This window comes from Phaenicophaeus curvirostris, chromosome 12 (assembly GCF_032191515.1).
Source record: "Phaenicophaeus curvirostris isolate KB17595 chromosome 12, BPBGC_Pcur_1.0, whole genome shotgun sequence".
Lineage (NCBI taxonomy): Eukaryota > Metazoa > Chordata > Aves > Cuculiformes > Cuculidae > Phaenicophaeus > Phaenicophaeus curvirostris.
The window spans coordinates 69,572-88,924 of NC_091403.1; the positions used below are offsets into that span (position 1 = coordinate 69,572).

Genomic DNA, 19,353 nt, shown 5'->3' on the forward strand with positions numbered 1-19,353 from the left:
AAAGCAAGGACGTCACCCTGACGCTCAGCAACGCCCTAAGAATCCCAAGCCTTTTGCTGGCTTTTACTGAGGCCGCCTCTACTGCGCATTACGGCCAAGGAAAGCTAGTCCGTAACCAAACCCAAACTTTAATTGCTGCTCCCTTAACATTCAAACCCCTTCACTACCGCTCCACTGGCTTCTCCCATGCAATTTTGGTTGGCCCCTCTGTGGCTCAGGAGAGCCTGAACCTCCCCTGGTAGAGCCTGAGGTCACTCCCTCAGTTTCTCTTCCCTGTCCCTTAGAAGAAATGGCCAGCTCCCTCTTCTCCACAATTTCCTTTCTGGTAGCTGTAGAGAGCAATAAAGTCTCCCCTCAGCTTCTTCTTCTCTAGGTTAAACACCTCCAGCTCTCTCAGCCACTCCTCATAATGCTCATTCACTAGCCACCATACCAGCTTCATTGCTTTTCTCTGGACATTCAGATGGATGGAGACAGAATGGATGCAAAGAAGTTGGTTGAGGAACACAATAAATATAAGGTAGCAGAGATCTCTGAGCCCTAGAGTTTCTATTTTTTAGGGTAACTAATACTTTTCCACTTGTGTCTCAACCTCATCGTTACCTCATCAGCTACAGATAGACTAGAACCACAGACACCTGAATAGCATTTGCATCTGATCACCAAACTGAACCAAGAAAGACTGATGAACCCATCTCCCTTTCCCCAAACCATTAAAGCCCTTCTTCACTCCTGAAGGGTAAGAGAAAGAACCCTGCTTCTAACAGAACCTTCACTATATTTTAACCCCTCTGACCCTTCTGTGTTGCTGTTCCTTAGGAGCTGTCCTTCTGAGCCCTTTCCAAGGTTCCTCTAGCCCCTTCTGTCTTCCACCAACCCACAGACTCAACTTCCTATCCTAGGCTGACAAACTTAATTCCAGATTATTGTCACCTACGAGGCATCTGTTACAAACTACAGAGACCCTAGGACCAATGCATCATCCCACACAGAATCAGGAACAACAACAAATTATCCCACAACCAGAAACTCTAGGCAAAGTACCCAGGAAAAAAAATAAAGAAGGAAATTAAACTATTAAAATATCTTGCCCCCTCCAACACCCAATCAAATATTACTGACAAAAAAAACCCATAGTTACAGTTAGATGTGCTGTTTAGCCTGAACTCTTACAAAAGTCATAGTTATAACAGTTGCCTCTGCTTCTTCAGAAGACTAAAAAAAAAAAAAAACACCAAAAAAAACCCACCCAACTTACCAAACTAGCTTAATCTGCCCAAAAACCATAACGAACTGAAACAGCAGCAAAGCCCTCATCTTAACAAAAACCAGAACCTAACTGACCTCTTGAGGCAAGGCCTGTGGCTTATATACCCCCGAGACTTCCCACCCACCACCTGTGAATGGGGTGTGGTGATCCCCCTCACAGTATAAATAGGGCCTGGGGAGCAGCTGTGTCTTATTAACTCTGCCTTGCATTCTCAGCCAGAACAACATTATTATGTGTTTGATAGCATCCTTATAAGAAATAACAGTAAGTTCATTTTCTCTGTAGCATTATTTGTTGTGACAGTAATAGGACTAGGTAGCAAACGTTTTAGAGCTAGACTTTTTAGGTTTTTTTCATTTATCATGCTGCTACAATTTTGGTTTCCTGGTATCCTTATATCCCTATTCTTTTATTTTTTGTGTTCTTTTCTTTCTTTTTTTTTTCTTCCAGTTTTCAGCATCTGTTCTTTGTGCATAGTTTTTTTTTATTTTTCCATTTTTGTCCTCATCTGCATTCTTCATTCATTCATTTCTCCCACAATTTTACTGGCTTGATTCTTGTAGTTTGTTCTTTCTCTGCAGTTGCAAGTGCCTTGCTTTTCATTCTCTCTTTTTTCTTTTTCTCTTTCCATTTTTCCCTTTTTTTCTCTCTATTGTTTATTGTTATTGTTTCAGCTTTTCCATTCATTCTGTATCTCGACCCTCCCTTTTGCTTCTCTTGCTGTTTCTGAATCTTTGTGTTAGTCCCTGCTCTCTTTTATAATCCTTTGTCTGTCTGTAGGGCTCCTAGTTCTTCTCAAACATGTCAGCTCTTTTTCGTGTACACACATGGTTTTATAAGACCCCTTGGCTGAAATGTTCTTCTAAGCTTCTGTTCAGAGAAGTGCTGCTGAAAAGATCCATGTGTTGATATCTTCAAGATGTTTGAAGTAGTAGAGCTTTAGGGCATTTTCTTTTTTTCTCCTCCCCAGCGCTCTGTAACTTAGCGGCACGGGACCCTAGCTGACTTGCTTTTTGTACGTGCCTGGGATTCACGGACCCCTGCAACTGGAGCCTGACTAATGATATTGCAGCAGTGATCGTATTGAGTTAGTTCTGTGAGAGAAAGGGCCACAACTCAGTTGATAAAAGTACAGGCTGTCTCTGTCCTTGATGTAAATACAGGAGTTTCACAGCCTTTCCTCTTATGTCTGGGGTCTGCTATTACAGTTAGCTTCTCTGTGACAGCTTTATTGTTCTTCTCAGCCTGGACATTTTAGCCTGATGACTACACAAAAGATGTGGCTGTATGCAATGGTAAGGCTGTTGGGAGAAGGACAAGAAGAGGATCAATAACAAAGAATTAAAAATGCCCTTTAGAGTTTGCTGCTTAAGAAGAGAAATAGCTGAGAAATAACACAGTCTCTGTGATTTTGCTACTGTATGAGACAGATTAAAGGTGTTTATGCTATACTCAATCTATCTAAATGGTGCATGAGTATATGATTATGTAATGCATAGAATCACCAGGTTGGAAAAGACCCATTGGATCATCGAGTCCAACTATTCCTATCAAATACTAAACCATGCCTCTCAGCATCTCATCCACCCGTGCCTTAAACCCCTCCAGGGAAGATCAATCAACCACCACCCTGGGCAGTACCAAGTACAGAGGGAGAATAACCTCCCTGGACCTGCTGGTCACGCCGTTTCTGATACAAGCCAAGATGCCATTGGCCTTCTTGGCCACCTGGGCCACTGCTGGCTCATGTTCAGTCGGCTGTCAACCAACACCCCCAGGTCCTTCTCCTCCAGGCAGCTTTCTAGACAGACTTCTCCTAGTCTGTAGCACTGCATAGGGTTGTTGTGCCCCAAGTGCAGGACCTGGCATTTGGCCTTGTTAAATCTCATGCCATTGGACTCAGCCCAGCGGTCCAGTCTCTTCAGATCCCTTTGGAGCCTCCATACCCTCCAAGACATCAACACTTCCACCCAGCTTAGTGTCATCCGCAAATGTGCTAAGGGTGCACTCAACCCCTTCATCCAGGTCATTGATAAAGACATTGAACAGGGCTGGACCCAGCACTGAGCCCTGCGGAACCCCACTTGGAACTGGCCTCCAGCTGGAGTTAACTCCATTTACCAGCACTCTCTGAGCCCGTCCATCCAACCAGTTTTCTACCCAGGAGAGTGTGCGCCCATGCAGTCCAGAGGCTGACAGGTTTTGAAGCAGAATGCTGTGCGAAACTCTGTCAAAGGCTTTACTGAAGTCCAGGAAGATCCGTCCAGCCTTTCCCTCATCCAGTAGTCGAGTCATTTTATCACAGAAGGCGATCAGGTTTGTTTGGCAAGACGTACTTTTCATAAATCTGTGTTGTATGGAACTTATCGATATGCTTCTTAAAATCGTATCTTGGAGAGTAAAATATTCACTGTACTCTGGACAAGTTTTTAACAAGGATTATTGATACTTAATGGATAAATAATGTATATGCAGTTAACTTATATAATTTAAATCAAGCCTAGCCGTGCTACTTACATATAAACTTTCATTAAACCACCAACGCATCACCCCTAAGTCTCCCAGTGACAGCAGAGAGCTTGGCTCTCGCTCCACTGCGCGTGCGGGGCACCCGGGCTGCAGTACCGCGTTTCGGTCACCCGGTGGCAGCAGAGAGATGGGTTTGACGCCTCGGGCTGCATTAGCGCGATTCTGCCACCCGGGGGCAGCAGAGAGACGGGTTAAACAATTCAGGCTGCCCTTCCCTCCGGTTATTTTTCCTTCTCTGTCCTTTAAATTCCCGCATCCAAACAAAGGTAAGAGAATCTCCTTCAGATTAGGGGCAAACGTTTTTACTTGTGCACCTGAACGGAAACCACAAGGAAAAAGTTAGGACTTGCAAGACTGTAAACAGCATCACTGGACTAAGATTTATAAATAACAAGGGAGAATCCAATTTATTTTATTATTCTATTAATTTGTACATGATTAACAGTCATTACATTACTAAATAACTAATCATGTTATTAGTACATGATTAACAGTTATTTAAACCAATTTCTTGTCTCACCAAATATAAATGCTATATGTACGCTGTTCTCAATCATGTTCCTGTGAAAGTTTGGCATAGAAAAGAAGCCGAGGCACCCTCTTAGTCTTAAAATACACTATTTCTAGCAATGTTTACAGAAAGGTGCATCAAGAGGAACAATTCTTTCAGAATTTATCACTCAAAATGCTTCTACAGACAGACTGTTCTGAAGTGAACACACATGCTCTGGGCCAATTTTAGGAGGGGTTGTGCTTTTTTGTGTCTCTGTTCCCATTTTGGGGACCACTGTACTTATTTTAGGGGGTCTTTGTTCATTTGGAGGGGCTGTGGTCCCATTTTTGGGATCCTGAGGCTTCTTTTGGGGGTCTCTGTGCCCATTGTTTGAGTCTGTGCCTATTTGGGGGACTTGTTTTTTTTTGGATCTCTGAGCCCATTGTGGGGGGCCTTAGGTTTGGATCTCCAGACTTGTTTTTGGCATTTCTGTGCCCATTTTTGTTGTCTCTGGTCTTGTTTTGTGGGTGTCTGTGCTCTTTCTTTGTGTCTCTGCTCCTGTTTTTGTGCTCTCTGTGCAGGTGTCCCCCCACATGCTGTATTAATCGTAGGCCTGGCTGAGTAAAGAGCTCTGGCTGGTAATCAGGAAAAAAAGAGGAAAATATACAAACTCTGGCAGAAGGGGCAGGTAACTCCTGAGGACTACAAAGACAAAGTGGGATCATGTAGAGAAAAGAATCTGAAGGATTGAAGACCAATTAGAACTCAGACCGGCCCGTTCTCTGAAAGATAATAAAAAAATCGTTCTTAAAATATATTGATAATGAAGGAAGGAACCAAGGAGAATCTCCATCCTTCACTGGATGCAAAGGGAACAATAGTGACCAAGGATGAGGATGGATAAGGTGCTTAAGGCCACCTTCGCCTCAGCCTTTAGTAGTAAGGCAAGATGTACCCCGGATACTCATGAGGCTGCAGGTAGGGAGGAAGAACAGAACAAGGTTCCCTTGGTCCAAGAAGAAAGGGCTAGAGACCTGCTAGGCAAATTCAATATTCATAAGTCTGTGGGGCCAGAGGGGATTCGCCCAAGGGTATTGAGAGCTGGCAGAAGTGCTTGCCAAACCTCTTTGCATCATCTACCAGCAATCTGGAGGATTTCTTACCCCAATATTACTAATATGTTGCCTGAACTTCCCCCTGCATGCAACTGCTTGGCTGTGAATCTAACGATTAGGAGATTTCTTAAGTCTAGCAACAGACACGGAGCTGAAGTTGTCTCTTCAAAGAGTGAGAAAGAAATGGGCTTTAGCCCAAACTTAGAGTAAACCTTCACTAGTTGACATCTGTAGTAGTAAATAAAATGGCTCCAGTAGTCAACTGGTACAGTCACACGTACCGCTGCTGAATCCAGGTGGCTTCACAGAGTGGGTCCTTGCATCCAAGTTACTAGGACTTGTTCCAGAATCAACTGAGCTCCAGAATTGCAACTGATAGGTCTTTGGGCCAATAACCAAAGTACCAGTACCAAGGACCGGTCTAACGCTACAGCTATTTGCAATTTGCCAAGTGGAAAAGTACGGATCCCTCAGTACGTGGACTTAATACCATACTAACAAAATAGATTATTTATTTCAGAGTGCAGACTGAATCTTGATGCCACATACAAATAATTCAATAATACATTCACATTTTAGGGCTACGAGCAGCAAAAGATTGTTCAAGTAGTGTATCAGTTGACAGCTGAAGGGGAAAAAGAGAAGAAAAAGAGCAGCCAATGAGATCTTTCCTGCTGGGAAAACAGACTGAGAAGGAATTGAAAACTGCAAGCTGTGACTTGGTATGATTACCTTCACTGCTCCAGGCCTACAGCAGCTGCCTGAAATGTTCTAGAGATTTCAGAAAGCTTTGAGACTGATGGGAAACCAAGTGCCATATACTGCAAGGCTCGAGAGTGGATTTCTAGGCAGATCTACCATCACAAGAGAATTCAGAGCAGCTGGAGGGGTTTTTGTTAATCTTTTTGTTTAGATCCAAATCATAAGCTACGAAAGAAAAATCTTTTGGCACAAATTGACTGAAGAAAACATGTCTCTGTGTGTATTTGAGAGACTATGTTATTGCCCAATTAGTTACTTGGCTATTGCAGAGAAAGTTTTACTCTGCTGTCAGAGGATGCTTTGCTTACAGCAAGACAAGGCTTTCTATTTTCTCTTCTGCTAAGCTATCGGGTCGCTTCTTTCAGTTAACTCTGCTACATTCCCAAGGGATAAAAATCATATTACCTGAAAAGCATCCAGAAGTTAGTCTAAGTCTGAACAGTTGCACTAAAGCTTCATACAAGCGGTCAATCTGTCAAAGCTAACAAATAAGGGGGCATCCTACCCATATTGAGAGCATATGGAAATTATCTTTCTTGAGATACAAAAGCCATTGAAATCTTCATTGAATTTAAGTTCTCAAAGTGAAGAAACAGCAATTTTTTTTACTCCGTGAAAAAATGGATTTAGAAGTAAGAAAATAAGTGTATATATTAGCTGAACTGACAAGGCAGAAAGACAAGGTAAACTTCGCTAAAGCCATATTTGAAGACATATGGATGAGCAGGTTTTGAAAACCTGTCCACACGCAGAGTAGAAAAGTTTTAGTAGCTAACAGAGGAAGATGGTGAGTGCAAGTATAATCTTTTGGAAAAAAACTACCAGTGTTCTCTTAAATATGGTAATACCTTTATCCTGGGATAATCGACTCCTTGACCTTTGGCATTTGAGCTCATTTATCTCAAGGTATAGTAATTATTTCATGAACCTAAAACACCCAACCATGTTACAACTTACCATTATTAAAACATTTTTAGTCTTAACCAAGCAGACAGGGAAGAATGTGAGCTGCACTTGGGGAAGGAGTGAAACATCATACCAGCTCAGATGCACACACATATTGACATGTCAACTGTCTCGGGAAAGCTTCATTAACTACAGCAGAGCCACACAGATGACAACTGTTGTGGGTCTGCTGGCCCAATATCTTAAATATAGATGCATCTCATCAGGTCCCATAGACTTAGATATGTTCAGGTTCCTCAGGTGGTCACAAATCTCATCATCCCCTACAGTGGGAGGGGCTTTACCTTCCTGTCTCCCCCCTTCTCCTTGTTCATTGGCCCAGAACAGGTGAGGAGAGCGCTTGTCAGCGAAGACTGAGGCAAAGAAGTCGCTGAGTACCTCAGCCTTCTCCTCATCTTTTGATATGAAGTCACCATTTTCATCCATCAATTGGAGGGATATGCTTTCTTTAACCTTCCTTTTCTGGTTGACATACCTGTAGAACCCCTTCCTGTTAGTCTTTGCTTCCCTTGCCACGTTCTGCTCTGGCTGTGCCTTGGCCTTCCTGACCCCATACCTACACAACCGGGCAGCAACCCTGTACTCTTCCCAAGTTCCCCGTTCCTGCTGGCACTGCCAGTGCAGTTTCCCCTTGTTCTTCAGTTTGACCGGCAGGTCCCAACCCAGTGACGCTGGTCTCTTCCCTTCCCTGCCCAATTTCCTACAATGTGGAAGGAGCACTCTTGCGCTTTATGGAAAGCATCCTTAAATATGTCAGCTCTGTTCTGCTTCCTTGTTCCTGAGGGTGGTATCTCAGGGGGTCCTACTGACTAACTCCTTGAAGGGCTGGAAGTTTGCTTTCCCAAAATTTAGCGTCCTGACTATACTCATCACCTGTCCCATAACCCTCAGCACTTTGAACTGCACCAATGAGCGATCACCACAGTCCAGGCTGCCTCTGATCGCAATGTCACTGATGAGCTCCTACCTCATCCATCTTACTACGTCCACACCTCTGAATTGCTAAGTAGTAGTGAGAAGGCGCTCTGTAATTTATAGAACCTGCAGAATTTTTTAAAGAAAAATAAAAGTTATAAATTAAGGTTTTGTAGCATACGGTTCCTGTTTAAGGTTCTTTAGCCCTCCTGGGCCCGAAAACTGAACAAAATATTTGAGGTGCAGCCTCACCAGTGCTGAGTAGAGGGGCATAATCGCTTCCCTGGTCCTGCTGGTCAAGCAGTTTCTGATAGATGTCAGGAAGCCATTGGCCTTCTTGGGCACACTTGGGCTTAAAGTCAGTGTTGGCCCTCTCGCTACAAGACAGGCATTGAGGAGCTGGAGCATGTCCAGAGCAGGGCAATGAGGCTGGTGAAGGGGCTGGAGAACCCATCTTAGGAGAGGTGGCCAAGGGAACTTCTTTAGCTTAGAGAAAAGAGGGCTGAGGGGAGACCTCATCCTGCTCTGCAGTTCCCTAATAGGAGGTTGGAGCAAGGCAGATGTATCTAGCGATGGGACAGGAGGAAATGGCCCCAAGTTGCACCAGGGGAGTTTCAGATTAGATATCGGGAAAACTTCTTTCATGGAAAGGGTTATCGGGCACCAGAAGAAGTCACTCAGGGACAATGAGGTGCTGAGGGATATGGTTTAGTGGTGGATGTGTACAGTTGGACTCTGATCTCAAAGGTTTTTTTCCAACCAAATGATTCTATGATATGAATTCAATTATTTTATTCTCATTATGTCAGTAATGATGAGAAAAAAACAGTAATGAATTTTGAAGTCTGCAAGTCAGTTGAGACTTTCCTTTGAAATAAGATTTTTATCTGCTTTTCGTAAGTGCTTAAGTGGTTTTTTTTCTGTGATGATGAAGCAAGTTAGAGTATAAAGTAAAAAGTAAAAATAAAGACATTGAAAATACAGACAGAAGACAGAAAAAATTTATTTGATGGTGACATAATTGGTTTTTTTAAACAAGCAATACCATGACTGAAATTGCAAAGTCATATTCTTCACTGCACTTAGTCACGCTAGAGTTAAGGCCACAGTATTTGCAAGTATTTTGTTTATAAAACATGCTATACAGCTAGAAGTGCACAACCATAAAGTCTGTCTTTCCATTGGAGTTACTAACATATTGCAAGTTGTGAACCTCGACCCCTGAGCGAGTATTGCTTCAGAAAACAGTTCATCAGGTCAGAAATAATCAGATGGACCTTTAATTCTCTGTGGAATAATATTAATTACATTCCTTAGAGAAGTACCGTCGCAGAAAGCACTGCAGAAAGGACTAATTCACAAAAATAGTTTTAATGGGTTCATGTTTCAGTGCTAGGGTTTTTGTGGATGTATTCTCCCTCCCCTCTTCTTTCTTTAAATCACATGGGCTATACCTTGCACCATTCAAAAGTCTTTATAAGAGTAAGATCTACTGAACTGTACAGAATCATTAAATCCATAAAACAAGTTTCACAAATCTAAATACACAATTAAAAAATAGACATTTCCCAGTGGCTCCTACTACTTTTATACATTCAAATATTTTAAGCTTCCGTAGTGACTGCTTAGAGTATTCAGGTATGCCTAACGCTCACGTGTTCCGCCTTTTCAGCATCATAAACATTTCATAAACAACATCAATAGCAGTAGATGGTTTTTCCCCTCAAGATTAATTTTTTGATTCATTTTCAAGACAGCACTTAGTGAGAAAGACAAAAGCAAGTCACGGTTGGGGCTTTGCTTACCTAAGCCAGAGGCGGATGGCATTCCAGGGACAGGGAAGCACCATCAGAATAACTGCCTTGTACAGCATTCATCACTCAGATAACTATTACTTTGAGCTGCACTGCACTTACAGGACTAGGGGATGCCCTACACTAAGCTTCCAAAAGAGAACTTCCGGCCTAAGCCCTTTAATACCTGCAATTTAAGCCAACCTGATGAATGCTCAAACAGTAAAAAGCTGTACCCATAAAAGGGATATTGAGAAATGTTATGAAATGCACAGAGCCTTTATGAACTTTGAGTGGAAATGGAGTTTGAAACATACCTAGATCATGCAGATACATATATTTGGTCAGAGGGCTCCTTCCCCTCCCAACTGTTTGTATGGATTCCAGAAGCTTTGCCTTAAAATTCTATGAAGAAAAAAAGACGCACTTGATATTAATACAGCTACTGAATTCCACATTTCACAATTTGTCATCATTACGGAGAAAATATTCTTCTTCCTATGGACTGGCAAGTAGGAATTTTTGGATTGGCATTTCCTCTGTAACTAAAGATGCAAGACAAGGGCGGATGATCAATATCAGGTCTTAATTATCATTCTTGCTTCTGCAGACAGTCACTTTCTGACCTTATGATAATCTCCGGCCTCACATCAATAAAGGAGTCAGGCACAGCAGCAAGCCCTCCCCACTATAGGGGGGAGGAAAACAGAGCCTGTTTAACAGAGGGAGTTCCCTAGCTCCATGGGAAGGCGCTTGCATTATCCATTCCCTCCAGTTATACAATTGTTTCGGTTACTCCCTGTGTGAAATTTTATGTGAGGATGTCCTGCAGAAGCCAGAACCAAACCGAGGGCATTGTCCAAGCAATACACAGCAACTCCAGCTGAGAGAGACATGATGTGGACAGGGCTGGCAGTGCCCTCTGCGCTAACTTGCATAAACCTCACTGCATCAAAATATGAAAACCAGTTCACCCTGCACAGTGACTCCATTAAGTACCTTTATGGAGCAGAGACTGCCAATTGTATTTAACTGTGCCAAGCCACGTGATGGTTTTGGAACAACTTCTAGAAACGGCAGAGACCGAGTTAGGGCTGAGCTATATTTACAGTAAAATTGTAGCAGTTTTGTTCAGCATTGCAGTCTGAAATGTCATGTAATAAAATACATAAAACATGAAAAAAACCCCCTCACAATTGTTATCCTGAGAGTACTATCAGAAAAGCAGCGCAGCAAAGTATTTCAATCAAAGCGTAAACCAAATTATCTGTTTTCCTAAACTGAAAACACACAACAGGAAATTCCATGATGGAACGCAAAGCCGCACACAGCTTGGCAAGGAAGAGCATCGTTCAGTTTCTATTTTACTCACTTGACCAAAAAGCAGTGTTTCCGGACCACATTCATTTACCCTAACTCCCCTGCAAGAGCTCACTATTCATTGCTTTTTAAACAAGGTTTTCTACATAAAACTACTTGGAACAGTCACCACATAAATGAAAACATTTTCTAAAAACATGATAACAGTACAATTCTTGTATAAGTAGGCACTACATCTAAAACCTCTTACATTCTCTCTACTCAAAACATTTTCAATTCTGAGCAGGAGTTAAACAACAACAGAAAAGCACAAAAGAAGACAGAAATTAAACCCCCACCCCCCCCAATACTCTCATTCAGTAAGTCAACAGAACTCAGCAGTTCTATCTGCTGGCAAAAAAAATCCATACGTAGTTTTAGCTAGTGTATAGGAATAGCTTTTTCTTCCTGCCCTTGAGAAAACATCATCTAAACAGTAGATAAAGCAGCATTAACCAAATCATCCTAATTTACATGATTGCAGTTTTTTCCTCAAAAAACTCCGACAGATGCATGCGGTAGGATAACCCCAAACACCACGCTTACCCATACCCTCTAATTCCCTTCTTAGTTACCATTTCCAATAACTTGCCTGGCACAGTTGTCACAGCCTTACTGGTGAACAGTTTACTAACTCTCCCCTAGAAACTGTTTTTAATACTGCTCTCGTATTTACCTCCTTTGAGTCCTCTGGTACTGATGTAGATTAAGAAAAAAAAAAAATCCTGGCAATATAGGCAAGCTAACAGTTTTCTTGGGCATTTTGTCAAAAAGTTCTGGGCAAACACAATTTTCAACTGCTTATGACACAAACCCCAAATTAAACAAACCACCTCTGGGAAAAACAGTAACAGCCATCGCTAAAACTACACTGGAAATCTTATTTAGGGCCCCAATAGATTTAAAAAAAAAAAAAAAAAAGCTAAAAAAATAATCCCTACTTCTACTAATAAAACAAGAACAAAGAAAGACGACATTGACAGCAAATGTTTGTGGTAACATTTCTCTGAAGCTGCCACATTGCAAACCAATTTTACTCTAAGACTAAAAAGCAAATCCACAAACAAAAGCATTACCTGAAACTCACAGAAGAAACGATGACTGTAGGCTCAAATGCAACACGAAGAAAACCACACGACTGTTCAAAACCCAGCAAAGAAAGGAAGAAAGGCAGGCTTCTGTAGCCCCTTCCTTCACTGAATGCTCTAGCTGCAGGTGAGAGCCAGCTCTAAATCAAGAGGCCTTTTAAGGGGCAAACTCTTCACCTGTACCTAACTGCTGACCACAGATGTGGCACAGACTTAACCAACCCAACTATTACCTTCAGAGGTTTTTGAACAAGACCCACCCTTTTAACAGCATAACTATAGCATCCCACTTAGGATGGGTAATAAGAAATTACTCCTAAGTATAAAATGTTGGTGGTTTACTGAAAGTTCAATATATGACAGCCATGCTTGGTTGAAATTATATAAAATTATATATGTTATTAAGCCACCAAACGTCAATTATCATTGTTAAAAAACTGTACAGATTAAAAGATTCCTTCCATGTTCTGCCTGCTGAGATACAGTGCGTTGAAGCGTATTGGTAACGGTTACATACAATATGCTTTACATAAGCACAGTCCCATCTACCATTTAGATAGAACTGAACTTCTATTAAACTTCTTTAACCTGTCTCACGCAGTAGCAAATTCAGAGACACTCTCATTTCTCAGCAGTGGGATTAGCAGGAAACTCTAAAGGGCGTGTTCCACTGTTTCTTGTCGATCCTCTTCTTGCCATTTTCCCAGCAGTCTTCCCGTCACTCTTCCCGTCACATTCAGCCACGTCTTATGCGTAATCATGAGGCTAAAACTCAAGTCCAATAAAGCTGTCATAGAGAAACTAAAAAAGTGAGCAGACGTAAGAGGAAAGGCTGTATATCCCCGCCCTCCCCCTGGCCCCGTGCGGCCCCCCGGGCCGAGACAGGAGGGACACGGGGCGCTGTCCCTCTCCCAGTCCCAGCCTGCATCCCACTGGCCGCAGCCAGCGGGAGGGCAGCGTGCTGCCGTGTCTGTGGTGCGTGTAAGCATGTACGAGGCATAAACATAACAAGCACATGGCATGTGTGGCGTGTGTGACATGTTGCTTGTGTGTGCAAGGCATGTGCGTGTCATGTGGATGGGGTGGTTGTGGCATGAGCCTGGCATGTACACAGCGTGTGCATGGGTGGAGTGGCATATGCGTGGCATGTGCATGGTGTGTGCATGGCTGGTGCGTCATCTTGAAGGTGTGTGCTAGCATGTGCAAGGCATGTAGATTGTGTATACACAGCATGTACATAACATGAACATGGTGTGGCATGTTGGTTCTGCGTCCACGGCATGTGTGTGCCATGTTGCTTCTGTGTGCAAGGCTCGTCCGTGGTGTATGCATGGTGTGTACATGGCATTGGCATAACATGGACATGGTGTGTGACACGTTGCTTGCATGTGCAAGGCATGTGCGTGGTGTGTGCATAGAGTGAGCATAGCGTGAGCCTAGAACGCGTATGGCGTGTGCATAGGGCACTCACCTTTGCCTCAAAGCAGAGCCCTGCCTTCAGGTCTCAACAGCCCTTCCTTCTCCTTCACGAAACCAGGATCAGGAATTGGGTTTCAGTCACCTCCCATGACAAAACCCTCCGGCCATGTGCAAGTTCTCCCCAGAGAAACGGTCCTAGTTCCCTTGCCGGCCCCCAACAGAAGGATGCTTGTAACGTCCGTTCTCATCCGTTTCAGCAGTGGAAACTCCCTTGTTCACCAGGCATCAGCATTTCTCCCCACTTTGAGTCTAGCTGGCCGCTTGCCTCTTTCTGGTTTTCTCAGCCTTGCAGCCCATCCTCTGCCCGCTCTAGAGGGGAAGAGAAAGCGGAGGTCAGCTTTCACACGGCTCCGAGGAGACACACCACCTGCAGGACACTCTTTACGTAAGCGCATCACCCATCTCCCATGTGCCCCCTCCCTGCACGAAGGGTGTCTTTGGCGCAACAATCCACAGGCAGCAGCAGGGGTTACTGCAGTCGGGGAATCCACAAACTTCCCTTTCTACGGGACCTGGGAGCATACAGAGCCTTCTGCATTCACTTGAAGGATGAGATCTGCCCAGTCTGGGCAGAGAGAGGCAAAAGAAGCCACTTCAGCTGCAGACACCCTCACGCTAAGGAGGCCCCCGGTGCTGCCGGCTCTCGTGTGGCGAGGACGGCCAACACCGCATCACCTTTCCACCCCTAGAGCTGGTCCCTCTGGTTTAGCAAGCAGATCGGCGGTCCCAGCACACGGCCTCCGCACTGGAAAAATGCAGACCCATGGGACGACCCCACAACAGCTTCCAGCTGCAGATCCCGACAGCAAAGCTACCCGCTTAGTTACACCATCATCCATCTCCACGCCAAGTGAACATGAACATTCCACCCTTGCAGGGCCCTGAAGCGCCTCTACAGGCTCGTCAGGGATTCAACTGCCTTCTGAACAGCGTCGGACGGCCTGCGCGCATTCTGCTCGGCCATTGCCTTCCCCGGGGTTTTCACCCGACAGCTGTGAAGCAACATCAACTCGTGCGTAAGTGCACACATACACACGTGCAAAGGAACGCTAAAGGGCAACAACACGAGGCCTCGCTCGGCAACGATGCCATGAAGATGGTCCCACAGCCCTTTCATTTAGCCGGCGGAGAGCAGGCTAAATCCTCCTCCTCCCCCCGTGCCGTGCCAGCTCACTCACCATTACTCCTCACGACGGGATGGAAGATGGAAGAATATTGGACTTTGAAAAAGCAGGACTGTTCTGTGAGACTTTTGCCAGGTTTTCTGCAGTAAGGACATTCTCCAGACTGGCTTTTTGGGCTGTGAGGAAAGAGAGACGTGCACGATACGTTAAGGAATTTTTAATGCCACCTTGGAATATCATCACGATGCTAACAGAGTCATTTGTCCAGTTACAGGTGACAATCGGAGCTTAAGTACAAAAACTGAAAAAGCCCCCCACCCCCACGCACGATGAACGACTATGTGGTCAACGACATGACCACATCACTGGCACAGAAGCCGGGCCGATACACCGAGCCCCCATCCACAGAGAAACAAATGGAGGAGCCGGAAGCTGCTTCCCGAACCAGGAGTCAGCATCACAAACGTCACCCTCACTCAGAGCTGCAAAGCGGACGTTTCTCCTCTCACCTGAATGGCAACCGCTTCCGTTTCACCCATGGGCACCCTCCTCTTCTTCCGCCGCGAGTGTATGAGAGAGATGGGAAGCCTCCACAGCGCTCTGCAAAGATGAGGGACCTCTAAGAAGTGCGTCTGCTTTTCCCCAAGGTACTTGAGGTACCTTAACTCTACAGTTACTGTTAAAAACGCAACAACTCCCCTTCCGTACCACTGTTACGGGACATAGTTTAACACAAACACTAAAAAGAAGTCAAGCCTCAAAATAGATGAGAAGGCTGAACAGGTATTCTGTGTAACTGGAAACAGAGAAATGTCTGAACCAAGAGGATTTGCAGCAAGCGTAACGGATGTTGCACCGTTATAAACCCTGTGACGCAGAAGGGTTTTAAATGCAAAGAAGCCTGGTTGTAGAAGAGAATCAAAGAAGCCACCTCCCTCCTGGCACTCTCTACACTAACAACATAAAAGCGCTTTCCAAAGCTCCCCTTCTTCTCCTTTCCCTCTTCGCGTGTGTGCAGCGTGCTTGCAGTGTGGCTGGCATGTCATCTTCATGGTATGTGCTAGCATATGCATGGCACGTGTATGGTATGTACATGGCCCGTACATAACATACGCATGGAGTGTGTGGCATGCGTGGCATGCTGCCTGCATGTGGAAGGCATGTGCGTGACATGTGCTTGACTGTTGTGGCATGAGCCTGGAATGTGCATGGAAGCAGTGCCGTGTGTGTGGAGTGTGTGGCATGTACACAACACATGCATGGCATGCGTGGCATGTTGCCTGCATGTGCAATACATGTGTGTTGTATGTGATATGTTGCTTGTGTGTGCAAGGTGTGTGCGTGGCATGTGCGTGGCTGGTGTGTCATCTTCATGGTGCGTGCTAGCATATGCATTGCCTGCGGATGGCATGTACACAGCATGCACATAACATGCACATGGCCTGTGTGACATGTTGTGATGTGTACAAGGGCTCTGTGGCATGTGTGGCATGCCGCTTGCATGTTCGAAGCATGTGCATGGGGTGGTTGTGGCACTAGCTTGGCATGTGCATGGGGGCAGCACAACATGCATGGGGGGTGAATTGCATGTGTGTGGCATGGGCCTGGCATGTGTGTGGCATGTTCATGCTGTGTGGCGTGCACAGGTTCGGCTGGCGAAGCCCCTGGCACCCTAGTATTGTTGTCTCGATCCAGCGTTCACTAAACGCAATGCCGTCACATACTAACCCAAAGTGGAGAACACTCCAGCTAGTGCCGTCAACTCAATCAACAGTGATTAACAAAGAGGAATGAGGCCCAAGAAAGCCACGTACCTGAAAGCTGCTGGCCTGGAGGGCACCGCCACGTCACTTCTCCCCCTCTCCCTGAGGAGGGGTCGGGATCCCACAGGGGCTCTCTCATCGCCAACACTTCTGTCAGATTGTCTCTGCTGACAAAGCAAAAAGAATCATAGAATCACTAAGTTGGAAAGGACCCACTGGGCCATCGAGTCCAATCATTCCCATCAATCACTAAACCATGTCCCTCAGCACCTCCTTTACCGGTCCCTTAAGCTCCTCCAGGGAAGGTGACTCAACCCCCTCCCTGGGCAGCCTCTACCAGTGCCCAATGACCCTTTCTGTGAAAAATTTTTTCAGATGTTCAGCCTGAACCTCCCCGGGTGGAGCTTGAGGCCATTCCCCCTTATCCTGTCCCTTGTCACTTGGGAGAAGAGCCCAGCTCCCTCCTCTCCACAACCTCCTTTCAGGTAGTTGTAGAGAGCAATGAGGTCTCCCCTCAGCCTCCTCTTCTCCAGGCTAAGCAACCCCAGCTCTCTCAGCCGCTCCTCATAAGACCTGCTCTCCAGCCCCCTCACCATCCTCATTGCTCTTCTCTGGACTCGTTCCAGAGCCTCAACGTCCTTCTTGTGGTGAGGGGCCCAGAACTGAACACAGGATTCGAGGAGCGGTCTCACCAGTGCTGAGTACAGAGGGCACTTACTTCCTTACTATTAAAGACTGAGGCAAAGAAGGCACTAAGTACCTCAGCCTTGCCCTCATCTCCTGTCACTGTTGTCCCTTCTACATCCAATAGGAACTGAATATTCTCCCTAGTCCTCCTTCTTATTGTTAATGTATTTACAGAAAGATTTTCTGTTATCTTTCACAGACTTAGCCAATTTGATTTCTAGTTGGGCCTTAGCCCTCCTCATTTTTTCTCTGCACGATCTCACTTCCTCCCTGTAGTTCACCCAAGATGCCTGTCCCTTCTTCCAAAGCTCATAGACCCTCCTCTTCTTTTTGATGTCTCTCAAGATCTCCCTAGTCAACCAAGCTGTTTTTCTCCCCTGCCGGCTCCTTTTCCAGAGCATGGTGATAGCTTGCTGCTGAGCTGCTAGGATTTCCTTTTTGAAGAGCTCCCAGCCCTCGTGGGCTCCCCTGCCCTTAAGGACTGTCTCCCATGGGACTTTGCCAACCAGCCTTCTGAACAGTCCAAAGTCTGCCCTCTGGAAGTTTAATGTGACTGTTCTGCTAATCTCTCTCTTCACCTCACCTAGAACTGAAAATCCTATCATCTCATGATCACTTTGTCCCAGGCGTCCTCCTACCACATCCCCCACAAGGCCTTCTCTGTTCATGAACAGTGGGTCCACGAGGGCACCTTCCCCTGCCAGTTCACTCACCAGCTGTGTGAGAAAGTTGTCTTCCACGCACTCCAGGAACCTCCTAGACTGCTTCCTCTCCGCTGTATTGTACTTCCAGCAGATATCTGGAAGATTGAAGTCTCCCACGAGGACCAGAGGTAGCGATCTTGAGACTATCCCCAGTTGTTTACAGAAGAGCTCATCAGCTGCTTCTTCTCGGCTGGCTGGTCTGCAACAGACTCCATCGCAATATCAGCCTTCTTACGGGCTCCCCTGATTTCAACCCACGGGCACTCAGTCCCCTCCTCCCCATAATCCAGTATCAAAGCAAAAGGAACGAGCTGTTAGGGCAAAAGACTCCAAGTAACCGTGCTTGAAATGAACCCCCCCTGCCCCTGCACCTCTCGCCACCGCGCACGACACCCCAAAAAAGCAACACCCCCCGCCCTCTCTAGACCGACAACACAAAAGCGCTTTCCAAACCTCCCTTTCCGCTCCTTCCTCTCCTCCCCACCTCCTTCTTTCCCCCCTTCTCCTCCCATTTTGCCCCATACTCTCCCCCTGCTTTCCCCCTCTCTCCCCTCCTTCCCTTCCCCCCCTCCTTCCTCCCCCTCCCGAGCGGGGATCTCCCCCGCGGGGCCGCACGCCGAGCGCAGACGCAGCCCCGAAGGCCCCGACCGCCCCTGAGCCCGAGCCGGCCCCGGGAGGGCCGCGGCTCACGGACAGCGAGCCCGGAGCGGCGCCGCCGACCATAGAGCGCTCCCCCGCGCCTCTCCCGGCCGCCCCCCGCCCGCCCTCGCGCCGCGCCTCTCTCGGCGCCTCTGACTCACCCGAGCGCAGCCCCGTTCGGGCCGTTCACGACCTGGGGGGGACGCCGGGGCCCTGGGGGCGCACGGGTGGCCCTCGGGGCGCTGTCCCTCTTCCAGCCCCAGCCCGCACCCCGTTGGCCGCAGTGGCGGCGGGCGGAAGGGCAGCGAAGAGCAGACCCCAGCCGTCCCGAACACCGCCGCGCGGATGCAAGCCGCTCTCCGCCTCTTTCCCCGCCCCTCCCGGCTCGCCCGCCCCTGTGGGCCGTCCCGTTCCCCCGCCCCGGGCTGCAGTACCGCTCCACGGCCACGGCGCGGCAGCACTGAGTCCCCGCCCCATTCATCCCGAGCGCAGGGATTCCGGCCAATGGGAGCGCTCGCTGCAGGGCCCGCCCTACGGCCGCTCTGCGGGCGTTGATTGGCTGGCGGTCGCTGAGCGGAGGATCCACTGCGCATGCGTGCCGTACAACATGGCGGCGCCTATAATGTAGCAATTGCGCATGCGTGCCGTGCAACATGGCGGCGCCTGT

At 46.6% G+C, this 19,353-nt stretch overlaps 1 long non-coding RNA gene across 3 annotated transcripts; it reads right to left on the bottom strand.

The window, feature by feature from the left end:
- Positions 1-9,029: 9,029 nt before the first annotated feature.
- On the bottom strand, positions 9,030-18,400 carry LOC138725704 (uncharacterized). 3 transcript variants are annotated; one of them, XR_011338290.1, is made up of 7 exons: positions 18,057-18,400; positions 16,708-16,823; positions 15,403-15,493; positions 14,948-15,069; positions 13,762-14,078; positions 12,879-13,091; positions 9,030-10,248 (listed from the first exon to the last, which is right to left on the bottom strand). It is a non-coding gene; the product is annotated as an uncharacterized lncRNA (long non-coding RNA). The 3 variants fall into 3 exon arrangements; XR_011338289.1 differs by having other exon boundaries at positions 9,030-13,077; XR_011338288.1 differs by having other exon boundaries at positions 9,030-13,091.
- Between the last annotated feature and the right edge of the window lie 953 nt (positions 18,401-19,353).